General features: G+C 46.0%; 1 protein-coding gene across 1 annotated transcript in view; it reads left to right on the top strand.

Annotated features, from left to right (window-relative positions):
* CACNG4 (calcium voltage-gated channel auxiliary subunit gamma 4) overlaps positions 1–17,622 on the top strand; it is a 38,246-nt gene that overhangs the window by 8,594 nt on the left and 12,030 nt on the right. The gene's annotated exons all lie outside the window — the stretch shown is intronic.

Here is a 17,622-nt window from a genome sequence, read left to right as displayed (position 1 = left end):
CTTGCTTCCCAGAGGCACAGTTTATCTATTGTTGCTGCAAGGCATTAAAAAGGAACCATGGCATGTCGCAATTATGACTTGAAATAGCATCTTGCTGGGGGTACATTGCCTAAATATAATCAAATCTAAAATACAACTCATTGCATACACCTATCTTAGAGCTGCATGCACCTATCTCATGGCTATCAACGACAGCTATTCCCAACACATTGCATAATCTTTTTTCCTAAGAATTTCATGCCCCAGCATTCAGCTGCACAGAGGCAACCACTGCCTTGTCACATTTAGGCTGTTTTCAGAGGCAGCCAGATCTGAAAGTTAGTTATGCTCCTTTTTAAGTCACTCAGTGATGGCAATAGTGGGTGTTAATCATCTTTGTCCAATGGATCTCATGGAGTCAGGTAAACCACAGCAGTGCTCCTTTACGTACTCGTGTGCATTTTAATGCAGAATTGGTTACTGTTTGTTTCTCTGTGCTGATGAAATATCAACTTGTAATATATGGCATTGTATTTTTACCCACATGGATTTTTACCCATATTTGACCACAGGGAGTAATTTGACCACCTGACGTAGGCCCAGCCACCAGTGGCTTATTCGCTGCAATTCGAGCTCAGCAACATCATTAACAATTTGAGGCAATTAAACATGTGCAGTATGCTGAAGTTCTCCTCAGTAGACTGAAGGTTTGCTACAGAGGTTGATGTGTTTCTCCTTTGCTGTGCACATTTTGCTGTACTTTCGTCCTTGCCTTTAGGTCTGGCAAATGCAAACAGTCTGGGAGGTGCTTTGAGATCCTTAAAGATGCAAGACCTGAAATAAAACTTGTAATATTTAGGAGTGCTGCAAGGTGCTGCATACTCAGTATCACTTCTAATTATAGCCAGTCAAGCAATTCATTTGCAATGTCCTGCTATGATAGCGCTTATTAAAATAGAATCCTCTTTATAGTTTGGTGGCAAATTAAGAGCAAAAAATAGCTATCTCATTCCAGCTAGTAGCTTTGAAAGAGGTTTACCTTCATAACTTGCTTTCTAGGGATATTCCCCCTGTTTTTACCTGCAGTCCTGGTCTGATTATAATGACTTACTTTATGTCTCTTGGTAGCCAACTTCCAGCGACCTTTCCCTCACTTTATTTTAATTTCTGTATATAAACGCCAGCGTTCAAGCTGTAGACAGTCTTTGGACACAGCAGCAGAACCCCGTAGAGAAGGAAAAGCAGGCCAGATATTTTCCGCCCGCACTCTGAGTCATCCCGGGGCTCTGGAGCTGAACCCTGGGCACGTGGTTGGGGATGGGGAGCGATGCCGGCCCCTCCTGGCTGCGGTGCTGGATGCAGCTCCCATGGGCTGACCCTCTCCTGGCGTGGCTGCCGTGCCCCAGGAGGGCTGAGCAAGTGGTTGCAGCTGGCCAGAATATGGGTCTGCAGTTACTAATGCTGATTTTATAGCAGGAATGCGCACCTGTTTCAGTTGCCAACTGGCACCGCGTTCAGCAAAAAATGTGTGTGTGAGCCCTGCATTAAAAGAGGCATAAGAATTAGCGTGTATCAAACATGTCATTAGACACGTGCCTGGTAGACATAATGGAGGATAATGAACGTGATGGAAAGAATAAATTAATAACTGAAAATATTTTTAATACATATGCACACTTAAAACAGGATAAGAACTAAGTGACACTTGTGTCACCAGTTTATAATTAAAATGCAGTGCTTGAATGAAAATGTAAGCTTCAATTAGCCAGCACGACCCTGCTTCCGGCTTTACTTCCCACTGAAAAGCAACGATAACAAGCTCACATTTATTATCAGAGTTTTTCCTGGAGCTGTGCACTGAAACATGCTCACATCTGAGCCCTTTCACTGAAGACATTTTTTCGCTTCAGCAGTTTGGCATGCCATACAAAGGCGCTCTGATTTTTAGTGATGTTCACCTCCTCTTACATAAAAATGTTTTCTGTGCATATTATTTGGTTTTAGTTAAAGTCCAGGTGCACGGGTTACTGAAGAACCAAAAGGATGGCTCATCACATAGCACAATGGGTAATTATTGCTGAGCTTCGCTGTATTACACAGACAAATCCCTTCTCGGAGCTCAGCATTGTAGCTGCGAGAGAGGGAGAAAATACCTACAATCTAGCCCAAAGTGCTACAAGTGTAAGAATAGATCCTCTGCTGTATGTTTTGCCCTTTAATTTTATAACTGTCTCAAGGGATGGAGCTTAACTGTTTTGTTTAGAAATGCTATTTTGCATTTTAATTTTACCAGTGGGAAGTTAATACATACATAAATGATGAGGTCTCATCTGTTCCCCTGTTTTCATCCCAGGAGTCTTTCTTGTTAAGCTTTCTGTAAAATGGTTAAATAATACCCTGAGCTTGGCCCCAGTGTTTAGCTAAGATTTATTAGCTTGGTGGATGCAAGACCCGAAGTTCAGTGCTGCACTGCTTAAAACTGGAGCTCCTGATATCTGCCACGCGGACAGCTGAGCTCCCCACGTGGGCAAAAGGAAAACCCAGGTGCCTTCAAAGAGCTGCTCTGGAAATATGTGTGCAGGGTGGGGAGCTGCCCCCACAACCTTGTGGGAGGATGAACGCTGTGCTGTAGCCTGGCTGCTGCTCCTCTACGCAGCTTGGGTCCCTGGCTCAGTGCTGCACACGAGGGGCGACGCAGTCCTCTTGAGATCCCTGAATTCCCTTTTGAGAACTGCTCACAGCAAGGCTGCCTTCCCAGACGGTAATCTCAGAGGGTACTTCAGTGCCGAAAAATCAGAACCTTTTGGTCCTGGGCTTAGCCATCCTGAAAATGTCTGTCATGTCTTGAAGACACGCAGTAGGTTCTAGGGTCCAAATTAAGCATGGGGAATGCCTTTATTGGTCAGTGCTTAGGGCAGCTGGTGAAAGGGATGCAAGCCTAACCAGCCCCAAAATGGGAACGTGCAGCAGGTGAGGCTCAGAATGTATACTTAGAAAATAGGCCCTCCTGTGGAGGGGGACCAAACATCCACGTGTCTGTCCTTGCAATACTCCCTCCAATACTTCGAGCAATTTCTACGGGCAGCATTATTGCAGGATGTCAAGTTGGAAGAGCCCCACTCCCAGCAGATACGTTCTCAGCGTTGGGCCGGGCAGGGCTGTGCGGTGTGGTTGGAGTCCCCAGGGACTTTTCATGTTGTAACAACTGCAAACCTCCTGGTTTGTCACTGGTGTTATTCGCATGGGACAGAGTGACCTCTCCAGAAAGCTTTTCCAACAGCAGCAGCAGCAGAAATCTCTCTCAATAGCATTTAATAACTATCCATGGAGAAAATTACACTCTATTTAAAAGGCCAGAAAAAACATCTCCAGTTTAACTCTGCTGACTTCGGTAGAATTACACCAAAAATGAGTTTTGTCTGATATCCTTTCCCATACTAATGTTCAGTAGCTGGGCTGGAAATGCCTTTCAAAAGCAGATAAACAAGTCTGAATGGTGAAATATTCTTTTAATTTTCCTTCGCATGCATTCTTTTAGGTGTAGCTTGGAATGCTGCCCTCACGAGAGGCATCCCTTTAAATATTTATACTGCACCAATATGTAGCCACCTTCATACGTTTTTAATGATATGTTCCTTTCTAAATTAACCATTAGGTAACCCTTTTCTACGGCATTCGCTGTTTTACATTGCTATTATGCTATCCCTGGAGTGTATTTATTTAGCTGAGGAGCAATGAAGATGTCAAGGCAAGGCCAGGGGCACGATGGAAATTGAAATTATGGAGCTCCTCCTCAATAGTGTACCCACTATGCTGCTCTGCTCTCAACGTCTCTGCTCTGTGCCAGGCCATGGCCATCCAATGAGGCTTCATTTCTGTACGTGTAGCTCCTGGGATTCAGTGGGGGAAATACTGAAGTGAAGCCCAGCAGAGAGGTGGAAGTGCTGTTGATAGGCCCACAGTGCTGCGTGGCTCCTGAAGTTCTCCCTGGAGCAGCAGGTGTGCCACAATTTCCAGAAGTGTATCTCTTCCATCTCCTCTGCCCATCCCTTGGTTCCTTCATAGGATGCAGAGTTACGCTGAGGTGATTGGGATGAAGACCAATGCTGTCAATGCAGGCAAATGCCTTTATCATTTCCTCAGCTCTGATTCAGGCTGAAAACCCGTAGATGAGTAGAAGTGTTGGCACAAGCTATCTTGTGTGGGCTTTTATGAAGGTGGGATTTCAGACTCCTGATCAATTATACCACATTATCATAGCAACGTGGTTTCTGCAGAAGCTGCCTGTGGTTTGTTTCCATTCTGGTTTCCATCCCTCTGAAGAGGAAATGGCAGCACCCTGAGAGCAGCGCTGCAGGACTGAAAGCAGTGCCTGCATCCCAGGTTTGCTGGGGATGCACTGCTAGGAGGAGGTGGCAGCAATCTGAGCACAGCTGCCCTGTGGCCTTTACACTGTGAGACGGCGAAATCTCCCTGTGTGCTGCTCCATAAAGAAGGGTTGCACATTTCAGAGCAGAAAACCGATCTTTCCTTCCTTCCTCCGTCTGCTGGAAGGGCCTTACCCTGTACTTGTTTTGTAAACAAGAGCTTTGCTTAAGTCAGAGCAGATTTTGTGTGAGGTTAAGGGGCTCAGGGAACTGCAGGAATGCCACTGCCTTGGGTCATGGTGTGTTGCAGTCACTGCTCCACCAGCACAGCCCTGTCTGCCATGCAGTTCCACTCCTGCTGTACTGAAGGATATCGGTCTCCTCTGCCATATCAGAGGCTTTAAAAAAGCTCAGAGGTGTTTTAATGTCTTCTACATGCCAAACGTGGTGTGATTCGTCTCCAGCCCTGGTTTGGTTTGCTGGGTTTCTAAATGCATGGGTAAAGGGATGTTGTTTGCTCCAAACAAAAGCTGTCCGTGCTCGGTGTTCCTGCTGTGTCTCACAGAAAGGTGCCTGGCTGAAATGCACTGAACTCTTCTCTTCCACCCAAGGAAAATTCTGCAGTAAGTTGAGATTCTCCTTTTCGCTGCAGCAGTAATTTTTACTCCATGTTTGCTGCAAATATGGTTAAGCTCGCTCTGTTTTGGAAGCAAGCAGTCAATGCATCTGAAGTGCATACTTGACATATGTTTCTTTTCACATGCTGTCCTCCATTCGTTGCATGTAGCAGATGCTCAGTTTACCACTTCGAATGTATTCTTATTTACTAGAAATTATTCTAGAAAATAGCTGTTTCCAACGAAACATTTCCAGCCCTTCTTTTGGGTGCTGGGAGCTCCTTCTGCAGCTGTCCGGGGTGGCTGCATGCAGATGTTGACAGGTTAATTTGCATTTGAAGAGCTGGATGCAGCGAGCTAAGCGAGCCTTTTTCTTCCCTGCCTCTGAAGCCAGTCACAGAAACACTCCATGCCAAGTTCGGCCCCCGATGCTACTCTTTTTAATTAACTAGAGCAGCATCCAAGCTGAGCTTCGCCCATTGTTAGCTGCCCATTTATTCCAGGGTTGAATTAAGCCCCCTGACTCTGTAAAAGAAAGGATTATATTCTGAATATTGATTGTACAACAGCAAAGTGCAAGGACAGCCCTTCCGCGCAGCAAGGCAGCGTGCACAAGCTGGCTTATCTGATGATATCCACCATGCAGATCTGCTCCCAGAAACCACAGGTCCAAACCTTCCAGCTGAGGCCCTTGCTCCACCTGGCTGATGCACATCACTGGAGTCAGAAACGTTTTAGTGAAAAGCAAGTCCTGCTGTCAAGAGAAACGCACTGCACTTTGTTGTTTTCCTGTGTAGTGTTTTCCCCCTTTAAACTAAGATTGCGTAAGGACTTCCAGCACAAAGACCCGAATTTAGACTTCAGTCCCTCCCATCGATAAGAGAAAGGCACAAGTCTTCATCCACAACCACGCTGTCACCCTTTGAAAGCTGTTGCTCCAAGTCTTTCATGTGCGTGACCCATCCACGTAGACTCAAAGAGTGATTTAACAGAGCCCAAACCCTTCCTGCTGCAGCACACAGACAAGCTAACACCCAAAGTGCTGCAGCCCTGTCACAACCAAGGCCCATGCACTTTGCTTCCTCTTCGTTTTCTTTCCTTTAGATGCTACAAAACAATGAAAGCTGCATCCAGCAGGTGGGAGAGCACTGACCTGAACCTGCAGACACATGGAAAGGCATAACATTAAGGCTGCCTCTTTTTTTTTTTCCTAACATGAATGTCACTGTGCTTCTGTGCTTCCCTGCCATGCCCCTGCTGGGGTCAGCTGTGGGCAGATGCTGCTCTCACTTCTCCCCCTTAATCTGGGTTGCAGCAGTTCTCCAGTTTCCTGCTGCCGGTCCTTTTACGTCTGCATCTGGGATTGCTCATCCAGGCTGCCATGGGACAAAGCAACCCTTCTGAAATGTGGCCATTTCAATCTACCCATAGACATTACAACTCTCACCAATAACGCACGGAACTCAGTCTGCATTTTGGAGCATTTGGGGCAAAATTCTCACTGGGCGCAGCTGAGCACAAATTAATTAATCACACCAAATTGTGTGTGGGTGAAGTATGTGGAACCGCTGGCTTGCTTCAAGAAAAACATTTCTTCTGGTCCACTTGCAGCAGGCATGACATTTCCCTTAAACATATCTTTTTTTGTTTAGTTGTAACAGCATAAGGGGAAGCATGGAGAACTGTGCTGCTAGACAGGCATGATTCAGGTACCCATGGCGACATGAGATCACTGCACATTGTCACCAGCACAAGAAGATTAGACGAGAATAACTAAGAATAGAATTTTTGACCTTCAAGATTTTCTTATCTGGAAACATTATCACTGGATAGCAACACAACCCAACTTGTCAACAAGAAGAAATAAAAGTAAAATTAATTTAAAATCCCACAGTGGCAGGGGAATAAATTCATACATTTAGCATTTCAGAGGTTCCCATTGCTCCTGCAACCTCTCCTGCAAGGTTTGAATTATTAATTATTTTTTTTAACATTATGTTTACTCTCCTAAGAATGGAATACCATTTACAGAAGCTCATAAGGATGAAAAAGTGTTTTCCTTTTGTGCTGTAGCTCACACAGTTAATGCACACAAACCCACACCTTTCAGCTTTACAAAAGCTCGGTTCATACCGGCAGACTGAGTTCATTCAGTATGCACACATTTATTTCATAATCCTTGAAGGAAGAAGGGTTATGCCTTGAAATGTTACTCACTGTACATCTCAGGGTTTGGCACAAGACCTGACCTGGCCCAACCCACGGGTCAGTTCTTCACAGCCACTCCAGTGCAGGGCATGGAGAGGTTTATGCGATACAGAAAGGAATGCTCTAATATCCAAGGGGAGGACAGGGTCTCCAATGTGCCCTCAGAAGTCATGGAATCATAAAATCATTAAGGTTGGAAAAGACCAATGAGATCATCTCATTCATCAACCCATCCCTGCCGTGCCCACTAACCGTGACCCTCTAAAGTCAGCAGCATTACTCCTGCAGAGGGAGATTCTCCTGTAAGCAAGACATGTGAGTTCTGATCATCCTAGGCATGCAGCTCTCACATCTCCATGGGATGGCATATCTGCTCAGGAGGGCTTAGGAACAGATCCCAGAGGGATTTAGGTCTTGCCATGTGTGGAAAGTAGAAACCCAGCTAACAAACCCAGGCCCCCTGCACAATAATCGACATCAAAGAGCCAAACCAAGTGGGATGGCATCTGGCCTTGCAAAACCTTAGGGCTGGTGTTTCAGGTTCAGCCCGCCCGAAGGATGGCTGTCACACCTGGATGGTGTTCACCCCCATAACCAAACAAAATGGGTTTGGTTTTAGAGCTAAGCATCACTGGCAGATCTTTACCTTCAAGGAGGCTTTGCTGGCCCGTAGCCTGGTGAATTTGCTCTGTGGATCATTAGTGATCTATAATCACCAGGACAACACTCTGAGAGCTTACTGAGGAGCGAGAGGGCTGATGCATCCGCAGCGCTGCGTGCAGGGAGCTGCTGGAGCCGATATTCCGACACACTGAGTATTTTTAGAGCCATCCTATAGCGCAGAATTTTTAACTTCCATTTCACAGACCTTGAAGCCTGGCAAACTTTCATTAACATTTGATGCCTTGAAGTCATGCAAGGTTTGGGGGGAAAGGGAGGGGAAGGAGGAAAAAGAAATGCAGGAAGAGCGTGAAGTTTGCAAAGTTGCCTTGAAGCGTAGAAAAAGCCTCCAGTCCCTGCCTTCTCCTTACCAAGTGCTTTTAAAGTACCCAAACCACGCAGAGAGCATAGCCAGAATCCAAAACCACGGCTGTGTGGGGGAGTCCTGTTTAACCGAAAGCTGATTTAAGTTAACATGTTAAATACCTGGAATCTCTCTGGCCCTTGGGGAGATTCGAGCTCTGTTTGAAGAGGGATCCTCACCTTAAAAGGATTATGCCTCTCGTCTTTGTCCATTATTAGACTACTTCACTAATATAGAGATTTTCAGCCCAGAAAGCCCCAAATTATTTATAAATTCTCATGCCTCCATCTTGGAAAGGAGACCCTGGGACACAGAGCTGATAAAGGATTTGCTGATGGGAAGCAGAAGCTTCAGTCTCCCACTGCACATGGTGCCATTTCTGCTCGGCACAGAGTAAGGCTCTTCTACCCAAATTTACACATGGAGAAAACAGTTCTTCCTCAGCTAGAAGGCACACTTTCAATTATGAGAAACTTCATTTACCGCTCCCCCCCCCAAATACACACGCATATACATCTCTTTGCACACAACTGAGATTCCTCGCAGGATGCGGGAGTGGGAAGAGGAGACATATTTTTGTCTCCTTGGCAAAAATACATTGGCAGCCTATCACTGAGTTGTAAAGCGTGAGTAAGAACCAGAACGCGGCCCCGTTAAGCGACGCGGGTGTTGGAAAGCTGCCCTTGGGCTGCCTGCCCCTGTCTGCCAGCACGGCTGCAGGGAGGGGGATGTGAGCTGCTGGGGGGCTCAGTGTGAGGACCCCGAGGAGCCATGTGGATGCGGCATGGCTCTGCCCTGCATCACGCCAGGTGGGTGTCTGAAGGGGAGAGGAGCTGTGAATCTCTCCCTGAGCGTGGCAGGGCTCCCAGGCAGGCAGATCTGCTGCGTACATCTCGGCAAGGCTCGCCAAGGTGGTGACAAGCTGGGCCTGTCCTGCTTTCAAAACTCAGGAGGAAACATAGTCCCCAGGATGCTGTTATAAAAGGGCAGGCTCTAATCCTCACAGGCACAACATTTAGATATTCAAGGCTAATTAACAATCAGCCCTACAAGGTACAGGGGACTCAGCCAACAGCTCCCAGCCATGAGTGTTTCCCACCTCACCCCAGTCGGTCATTCCATACCTTTTAGGTGTTGGAGGGGAGTAGTGGAGAGAGAGGGCTGTGATGGAGCCAGGCACACAGCTCACCTGCCTGCTGTTAATACAGCAAAAGGAAGATTCCTTGGTCTTCTCCTCCCAGCTAGGCACCTTCCTGGGCACTTCCATGTCACCCTAGGACAGCACAAAGCAAGGAGCATTGCAGTTACAATGGGAGACATGCCTGATGCTGATAAGGGCTGGGACTCTCAGGTACATTATTTAATATCCCAGATTGGATTGCCCAGAGCTATCCCCAGCACTGCCCTTCCCTGAGTCAGGGAAAACACTGCATAGTAAAATGCAGTCTGAAATACTGAAAGAAGGAAGAACGTGAACTCAGAATTCTCAACAATAAAATATTCATGCATTTGTGCTTTAGTGCATTGTAATTTTGCATGATACGCTTTGCTTTTCAAGACTGACTAGATTAAGACACTTCTGATTCATTGAACACATTTTCCCAATTGCTTTTTTTCCACAAATACTGTTGGGCCATTGTGCTTAGTGGTATTTATTAGCCAATGTAATATGGAAGTTACATCTTCCACAAACCTGGGAGAAACCTGCTTAAATGTGTTGCCCAATCTCAGCAGAGAAGAAAACAGTTCTAATGAATAATTAAAGCTTAAGGAGGTCATGCTGCTTTTACAGCCTCATTTTTATTTGTCTCTGTTTTGCTTGCATTAGAAAATAGAAAGTTTTGGGTGCAGGATCCAAAAGAAATCCCTTCTGCTTCTGCTCATTTAAACAGACCTATTTGGTAGCCGTCTACATTTTTATTTATTGGGTCATTTGTTAACTGTAAGTATTTAAATCAGTCCCAGGAATTATAAATTCCAGGCTGTGAATTCCCATCGGGCAGTGCCTCGTGCCCACACCTCCTGGCAGCAGTGTGAGTGCTGACTGCTGGGGGTGCCCACAGGGAGCTGTGCAGGGAGGCAAGCACAGGTGGGGGGGGGCTCAGGGAAGACCCAGGTTGCCATCTGGTCCCCATCTCCGCAGGCACCACCAATCTGCCAAGCTCCCACTCTCCTCCTAGGCCCTCTCTTTGCCTCCAGCTACACACCACCACTCTCCTCCTCCTCCTCCTCAGCTCTCTTTCTTTCTCCCATTCCTCCATGCTCTCTGTCCTCTTTCCCCTCCCTTTCCCCCCAGATCCTGCCTGACTGGCCAACCCCATCCCTTGCATGAGTCTGCTCCAGGGATGCACTCTCCTCCAAGCCTGTGAGCAGCCTCATGCTCCTTACAGGATTCTCTTTTCCACTAATACATCACGCAGATGGTTTTGAAACCTTTGCCTTGAGTTTCCCAATCCCAGCCATCAGCAGGGCCTGGCAGCTACACCCCTTCTTCCTAACCTTTAGATTCCCTGTTGTCATCATCTGCCTTGTTTCAGTCCCGCATCACTGATTGTGCATGATCAATCTCTAGAGGCTTTGCTTCTATGTATAACTCAACAAGCTGGCATAGAAATGAGGAAGACATGCTCCAAAACGAATGCAGATCCAACTCAAGGTCGCAGCATTATGAAGACAGGCATATTGCAAGCATTGCCTTCAATTAAAATGATTTATGGACTGAAATTTCCCTATTGCTTCTTCAATATCCAACTGTTTTTTTTCAAATGCCATCAACTTATGATAAATCACAAGAGACTGAAGAGACATGGAACGATTACCTGATTCAGGAGTGTCCAAATATTCTGCGTGTTCCTTATCAGTAAACTAATGAGCTCCTTTGTCACTACTTTCCAATGTAACCCTCTCTCTTTTTTATTTTTATGAAAACCATTGCAGTGTGTGAATAACTTGCTCCCACAGAGCTGAGCAGAGAAAAGCCAAAATAAAGAGCTCAGTTCTAGACGTCACTGCTATTAGAGCAGACAATAATTCATTGTGTGCTGAGAAGTAATTACGTGACAACTTGTGAGCTTCTGCTACATGAAGAGATATCACAAGGAGCATCAATAATGTGAACTGTTTTTCTATTGACTAGATCTGGAGGTTTTGCCCATTGCAGAAGACAGTGTCAGGTACGTCCTTACCCCCGACACCCCAGTTTCCTAAGTTTTAGACTGCTGTTTGGCAACTGCAGTAGAAACGTGTAGATGTGGTACCTGAGGATGTGGTTTAGTGGGCATTAGTTGTGGTAGGTGGGTGGTTGGACTAGGTGATCTTAGAGGTCTTTTCCAGCCTTAATGATTCTATGATTTTAATGCTAAAGGGGATCTAAAGTACAAGTTGAGAAAGAGAAGACAACAGCTCAAGGCTGCAGATGTACAAAAGTTGAGGTGGTAGAAGATACAGGGGACAAAGTGTCATGCCCATACTGGCTGTACTTCATCTGCTCCGGAACAGTGCTTATTCCCTAGATGTGACCTTGTCTGTGTCTCAGATTATAAACTCACCAGGGACTTTGAAGAGATGTGAATGTCCGTTTCCTTAAATTCTTCCCCCAGGTAGTGATGAGCCATGATAGAGACTTCATAGACATGCTGTGATTGCAGGAGGTGAAACCATCAAGTCCTGGTTGATCACCATGTTAATGAGGGAGAACTGATGGCTTACTGTAGTAAGGGAAACCAGATGGATAAAAACCAAACTATGCCTTAAGGGAAACTTGATTCCATTTGTGCCAACACAGGAAAAAAAGCACAGTTTGACAATGTGAAAATAAACACGATTTGTCATTTTGCAGCATATGAACGCTTCATCAGACAAAATGACTGCCTGTCCTCAAAATTGCATCCGGTAAAATTTGGCATTTCAGCCTTCTTGTAATGATTGATAGACTGGCAGGAATCTGCCTGAATGAGCAAATTTCATACCAGTGAATGTATGCCAGGGTCAAGAACATTGGGGAGAAATGTGAGTTTTGGTCCAAATCAGGATGTATTTGAATCCTAGCTAGCATACAGGGCAGCACATGTTATTTCCAACTGCTGTCTGTGGTGTCGGAGATATGATGGCCACTGTGTAGTTGCAGTTGTGAATAAGAAGTCGGCCTCTGATGCACTGTGCCAACTGGTTACCAAGTACCTCTTTAATTCGAGGCATTTTGGACCAGAATGTGATAAACAGCAGGAAAGTTGCTGGAGGTTGACTTGCAGTTTGAAGTCATGCTGGGTGAAGATGCTCACCCCAAGAACCCAACACCAGCTCCTGGCATGTTAGAGCAATTTTAGCCAAGGTAGAAAGTACAAAATGAGTGGAGGCTTCCATTCAACCTCCAAATGATTTTAAAAGAACGATTACAGAACCACCCAAAACCAGCCTTGGCAAAGTGACAGTGGAGCAAAGGAGGGAGATGAGCGGTGAGACAAGTTTCTGGGCTGCTGGGATAAAGGAGTGCTGCGTGAGACGCGGGACGAGACGAGGTGTGAAGGCAGAGCACAGAAAGTGGGGCCGTTGTCTATATAGAAAGGCAGACAGAGAAAAGTGAGTTAACAACCCCACGACAACCAGAAACGTTGACAGTCTCTTGGGACCGAGCCAGGCATGGGAATACTCACTGTGGCAGGGCTAAGTTAGCACTGATTGCAAAAAGTGCCTCAAGCAGCATAACCAGCACTGTTCATACCCAGGCTGAGGAATTGCCCCTCTTTTCCTATGCAGATGATTTACAAAATGCAAAACATGAGGGCAGAAAGCATGTCAGTGATTCTTCCTACAAAAGAAACAACACAAATGCATTCCTTCAACAAGGTTCATGCAAAGGGGCAACATAATAAGACACATAAGTCACAGAACCACACAAAATTTCCCCCCAAATTTGCCAGCCAAGAGACTGCACGAATGGATATAGTTAATAAGGAACAAATTGAAAATGGTTACAAGACGGTTTTCAGCATTACACGGAGGGACTGCTAGGGTGGAATAATGCAGTGCACTATTTCATCTGCAGCCTGGCTGAGGAAAGGCAGCTGGGAAATGAACAGGAGCATTGCTGAATAACCTCTGTCATAACTTCTGAGGCCAAAATACTGGTTTATGAGAGGGGTGCTCGAGGAAAATGGAAATGAGGTAGCGCAAAATAATGTGTAACATACAATCAAATCTTATCTACTTTGCTGCTGCCCTACATTTCCCTGATACCATTGGTATTCATTGTGGTAGCACAAGGACGCTTAGTACTTTTGGCAGCAGTTATGTGATGACTGAAGAGAATTCAAAGGACAGCAGCCAGACTCTGTGCTGTGTTTTATTAGCTCCCAGATGTGCAGGTGAGGTGAATCTTCGGGAAATGAGTTTCGTTGCCACAGATTTCCTATTATCACTCAAGGTCCCAGATAAAATCTTATAAGGGAACAACAAAAGGCTGTCGTGGAATTTTAAAGCAGTCTTTGGCAAAGCGTCATTTCTGCATTTGTTCATTTAGTATTGTGGCATACAAATCCATAACTTCTTTGATACTTGCCTAGTTGAAGACAGCAGGTTGGCTGCTGAGGCTGTGCATGCCTTCATGAATCAAACCAAGCCTCCATAGGCTCTTCCCTGGGTGCCTTCTCATGTAGGTAACCCAAAACCTGGAGCTGTTTTGCCAGATAGCACACAGCAATGATCAGTGCATTGCGACCTGGATTGCAGCATGTCAGTATTTGCTCAGTGAGCACTATTGTTTGTGCCATAACCAGAAGGGATCACTCACCAACAGATGTCTTCCCAGCCCAAGTGAGGTGTGCTCTCCAACATGGTGGTTGCGTTTTGAGACCATTGCAGGAGAAAGCACACCAGGATGGTGCACTGAAAGAAGAGCAAGATGGAGCAGGCAGTAAGAGCAGCTGGTAGTTATTCCAAAGGCAGTAAAGGGAGGGATGGGAAGCAGTGAGTAGCAGAGGGTCTGCAGGCAGCACGGGGGGACAGGAGGGGACCTTCATGTCACAGCAGGAAGTTAAAAAGGAAGAGCCTAAAGGAGGAGTTTTACTTTGCCCACCAAACAATTGAAAATAGATCAAAAGAAGAACCCGAAGGGTTTGTTGGAGCTGACAGCTCCTAAGGAAGAAAGTGGGACAAATTTCATACATTTCAACGTTTTAAAACAATTTTCATTTTGTTAGAGTGGGAGCAAACAAAGGGATTTGGATATCGCTGTTATAAGGTGAGTTTGTTACACTGACATCAGAATCTGGCCCTTCATCTCTGCTCCTTAAAAGTCAGCAGTTCAGCTCCCCACAAGAAATTCAGTATTTATCCATCTTCTTAGATACTGAGCATTTTCTGGAAGCAAGACCTACCCCGGCAAAAACATGACAGTAACCCCGGGTAGTAGCACTGCTCCTCATCAAACTCATCTTCAGGAGGAAACAGAAATACAAGCTGTCAAATGGACAAAAATCTCCATGACTGTCAGGACTCAGGAGGTGTCAGCCAGCATCTGGCTCAAAAACAACCTATACTTCAAGTTTCCAACTTCATCGGGATGTTGCCATGGCCAAAGGCAGGCGCCCAGTAAATGAGTATTTAACCTCCCAAGGCTTTTTCCTCCACTGGCTCCGTCTCCCTTGGCAGTGAAGGCAGCGGTACAGCAGCCATGTGGGGTAGCAAATTCACTTGGGGTGTGTTTTGCACACGACCTGCATCAATACTTCATGATTTCTTCTGCAGTGACAGCATTAAGCGTCCTCTGGCACAGGCTCATAGGAGCCTGCTCGCTCGAGTGACTTAAGGACAGACCTGTGAAACTGTCAGCAAACAGCATGAGATAAATCATCAAGCTCTGGACAAATGAACAGAGAACGTGCCAATTTACGGGGAAAAAATCTAATTCTGTCCCCCGTGGCCAGCGTGGAGAGGGCAGGCCCACAACAGCCCCTGTTTGACCATCACCTCCTTTGAAAGCCAAAGGAGATGCCTCACCCACTCCTCCCTACAGCTGTAATTTTACAACAGGAGGAATGACGAGAAGGTCAGTTCAGTGGCTGTGTTTGCCGTTGTGTTTCAGTCCAGTGAAGCAGTGGGGTTGCACTGGTTAAAAATCAAAGGAATGAATGCAGCACACAGAGAGATGCTGCGCCGTAAATTTTGCAGAGAGGAACAGTTTTTGGCATGCCTGCTCTCCTTTGCTCACTATTGCTGCTCAAATAAGCGCTGCAAAAGATTTCAGGAGTTGTCAGCAGAGAAATCTTCCTAAGGGAAAAAAAGCACCGAACTGTTTCTGTGCTCTCCTGGCAGCCCCAGCACTCAGCTCCCTATAAATAGAGGATCTCCACGTTGGTCAAAGACAGAGCAAAGCTGTGCCGTTAAGGAAACCCAGCCCCACGTGGCATTGCTCGGATGGACGCTGTGTTCAGGCACCTTCTGTTACAAATCCCCACTCTGCATGGCTGGCAGAGGGCTGGGATGGTCTCAGTCAGCCCTCTCTGTGCTGATACGTTCAGAATGCTTGTCAGATAAACATTCCGATATCCCAGCGTTGCAGTAAATCAGGCTAATGGTTTGCTCCAGAACTGAAGTGGTTCCCTGCCAACTGCCCTCCCTTTAATGCACAGTCAGCTCCTTGCAACTTATATCCCCTGTTTCTGGAAACACGTGCTGTCAAAAGATCTTGTAAGTCATTTCCTTACACGTCTTCAAACCATCCCTGAAGACCCCCCGTTTGCCAGAAAGAAGTCAGCTGCTCCATGTGATGCTGGGCAGCTGCTCGCTGTCCCTACCTGCCTGCAGGTAATCGGTGCAGCCATGCGACCACTTCTGCAGCTGACATTCATAGCACTCATTCCATCAGCAGACCCTCCCTAAGGAGAAAACTCTGCTTTACTCTATTAATAGTGTGCGTGGGTGTGCTCTGGGTATCTGTAGCTGCTCAAGACCTACAGGAATGTGGTGTGTTGGCAGGAGAGAGTTTGACCCAAGGAGGCAGCAAATGCCTGGTGTCTCACCAGAAAGCCAGCACAAATAAGTCCCCATAGTGCTGTTTTACTGCAGTCCTACCAACAGGGTGGGTGAGACGGCTGGTAGATGAAATGGTTAACCAAGCACCAGCTCTGCAGAAGCTGCTGATGGAGAAGGAGGCAGCAGCTAGCCCCGTTTATCCTCATGTGTCTCCCACTGCTATCAGATATCGCCTCCCGAAAGCTCGTGCTCAGAGCAGGGAGATGGAAATTGCTATTGACAGAAGTACCCCGCAGACAAGGTCCTCTGCTGCAAAGCTGCTAGCGTCTTGCATGGTGGAAACCTATTTTAAATGACAACAGAGCAGTATGTTTTGGAAAGACATTGCCGTGTGGTTCCCTAAATTACGGGGGAGGGGTGGGGAACGGAAGTACAGCTTTGGCAAACACTGTCAGACGTGAAGCGCTCCGTCTTCCAGAGCTCATCTGTGCAAACACTTCCAGGGCATCAGGGAATGTTGTCACTGGCAAACACAAACCATGGGAAATGGCAGTCTCAAAGCAATGGCCGATGGTATGACCAGCAGTGATGGGATCACAGGATGCATCCAACGTTAAAAAAAAACAAGGTTGGTCAGCGCTTGCCTCCTACAGCATTATTGCTCTCAGTGATCCAAAAATATAGCCCCACTGAACACTTCTGCAGCAGTACAGGCTGTGTTATTGAAGGGGTATGCGAGGAAGAGCAAGGAGAAAGCAGCACGCCCTCATAAGTTGAGATCACTACTTTGATTTACTGCTGAAAACTCGATGAGCTTGAGATCCCAAAGCCCAAAACAAAGCTTAATCTTGATTAGGCTCTACACTTACCCCCTTATCATATTATCTGAGTACATCACACTCTAATTATAGGTATCCGAACACTTAGTGGGGTTGGGAGGTGCTAATCCTATGGAAGAAGCCCTTGAACACAGAGTGAAGCCAAGTCAGAAACAACTTTTAGCTTTTAAATGCCAACTAAATATGCAGCAACCAAGGGAAAAAAAACATTCTTACATCAGCAGCACTTGAGAAAATTCGCCTCTTCCTCATCATTAACCCAGATCCTGAGTCTTGGCTCTATGTTCAGAATGAAGTTATTATTATGGGGAGAAAAAAATGCATTATAATGTTTGTATTTCTAAAAGCATCATTTAAACATATCAGTAATCATTCACAGAAAGGCGAAATACTTGCAGCGTCTCGGTGGGATGTTACATCTTACTCTCAAGAGGTACACAGAAGTGCTTCTCAATATTTTAGTATCTGTTAGGCAGTGGTTGCAGTTTATTTATCTCTCTCTAGTGGATACAGAGTTATGAGTTAAATATTCCATCTCCCCCTCCAAATGATATAACAGACTGCATTCCCGTGCTCATGCAAACAAAAATTCTCCCTTCCACACCACATCTTGGTGT

Source organism: Gallus gallus, chromosome 18, assembly GCF_016699485.2.
Source record: "Gallus gallus isolate bGalGal1 chromosome 18, bGalGal1.mat.broiler.GRCg7b, whole genome shotgun sequence".
NCBI classification, from domain to species: domain Eukaryota; kingdom Metazoa; phylum Chordata; class Aves; order Galliformes; family Phasianidae; genus Gallus; species Gallus gallus.
Note: the sequence above shows the minus strand (reverse complement) of the source record. Positions and strands in the feature narration are given on the sequence as shown.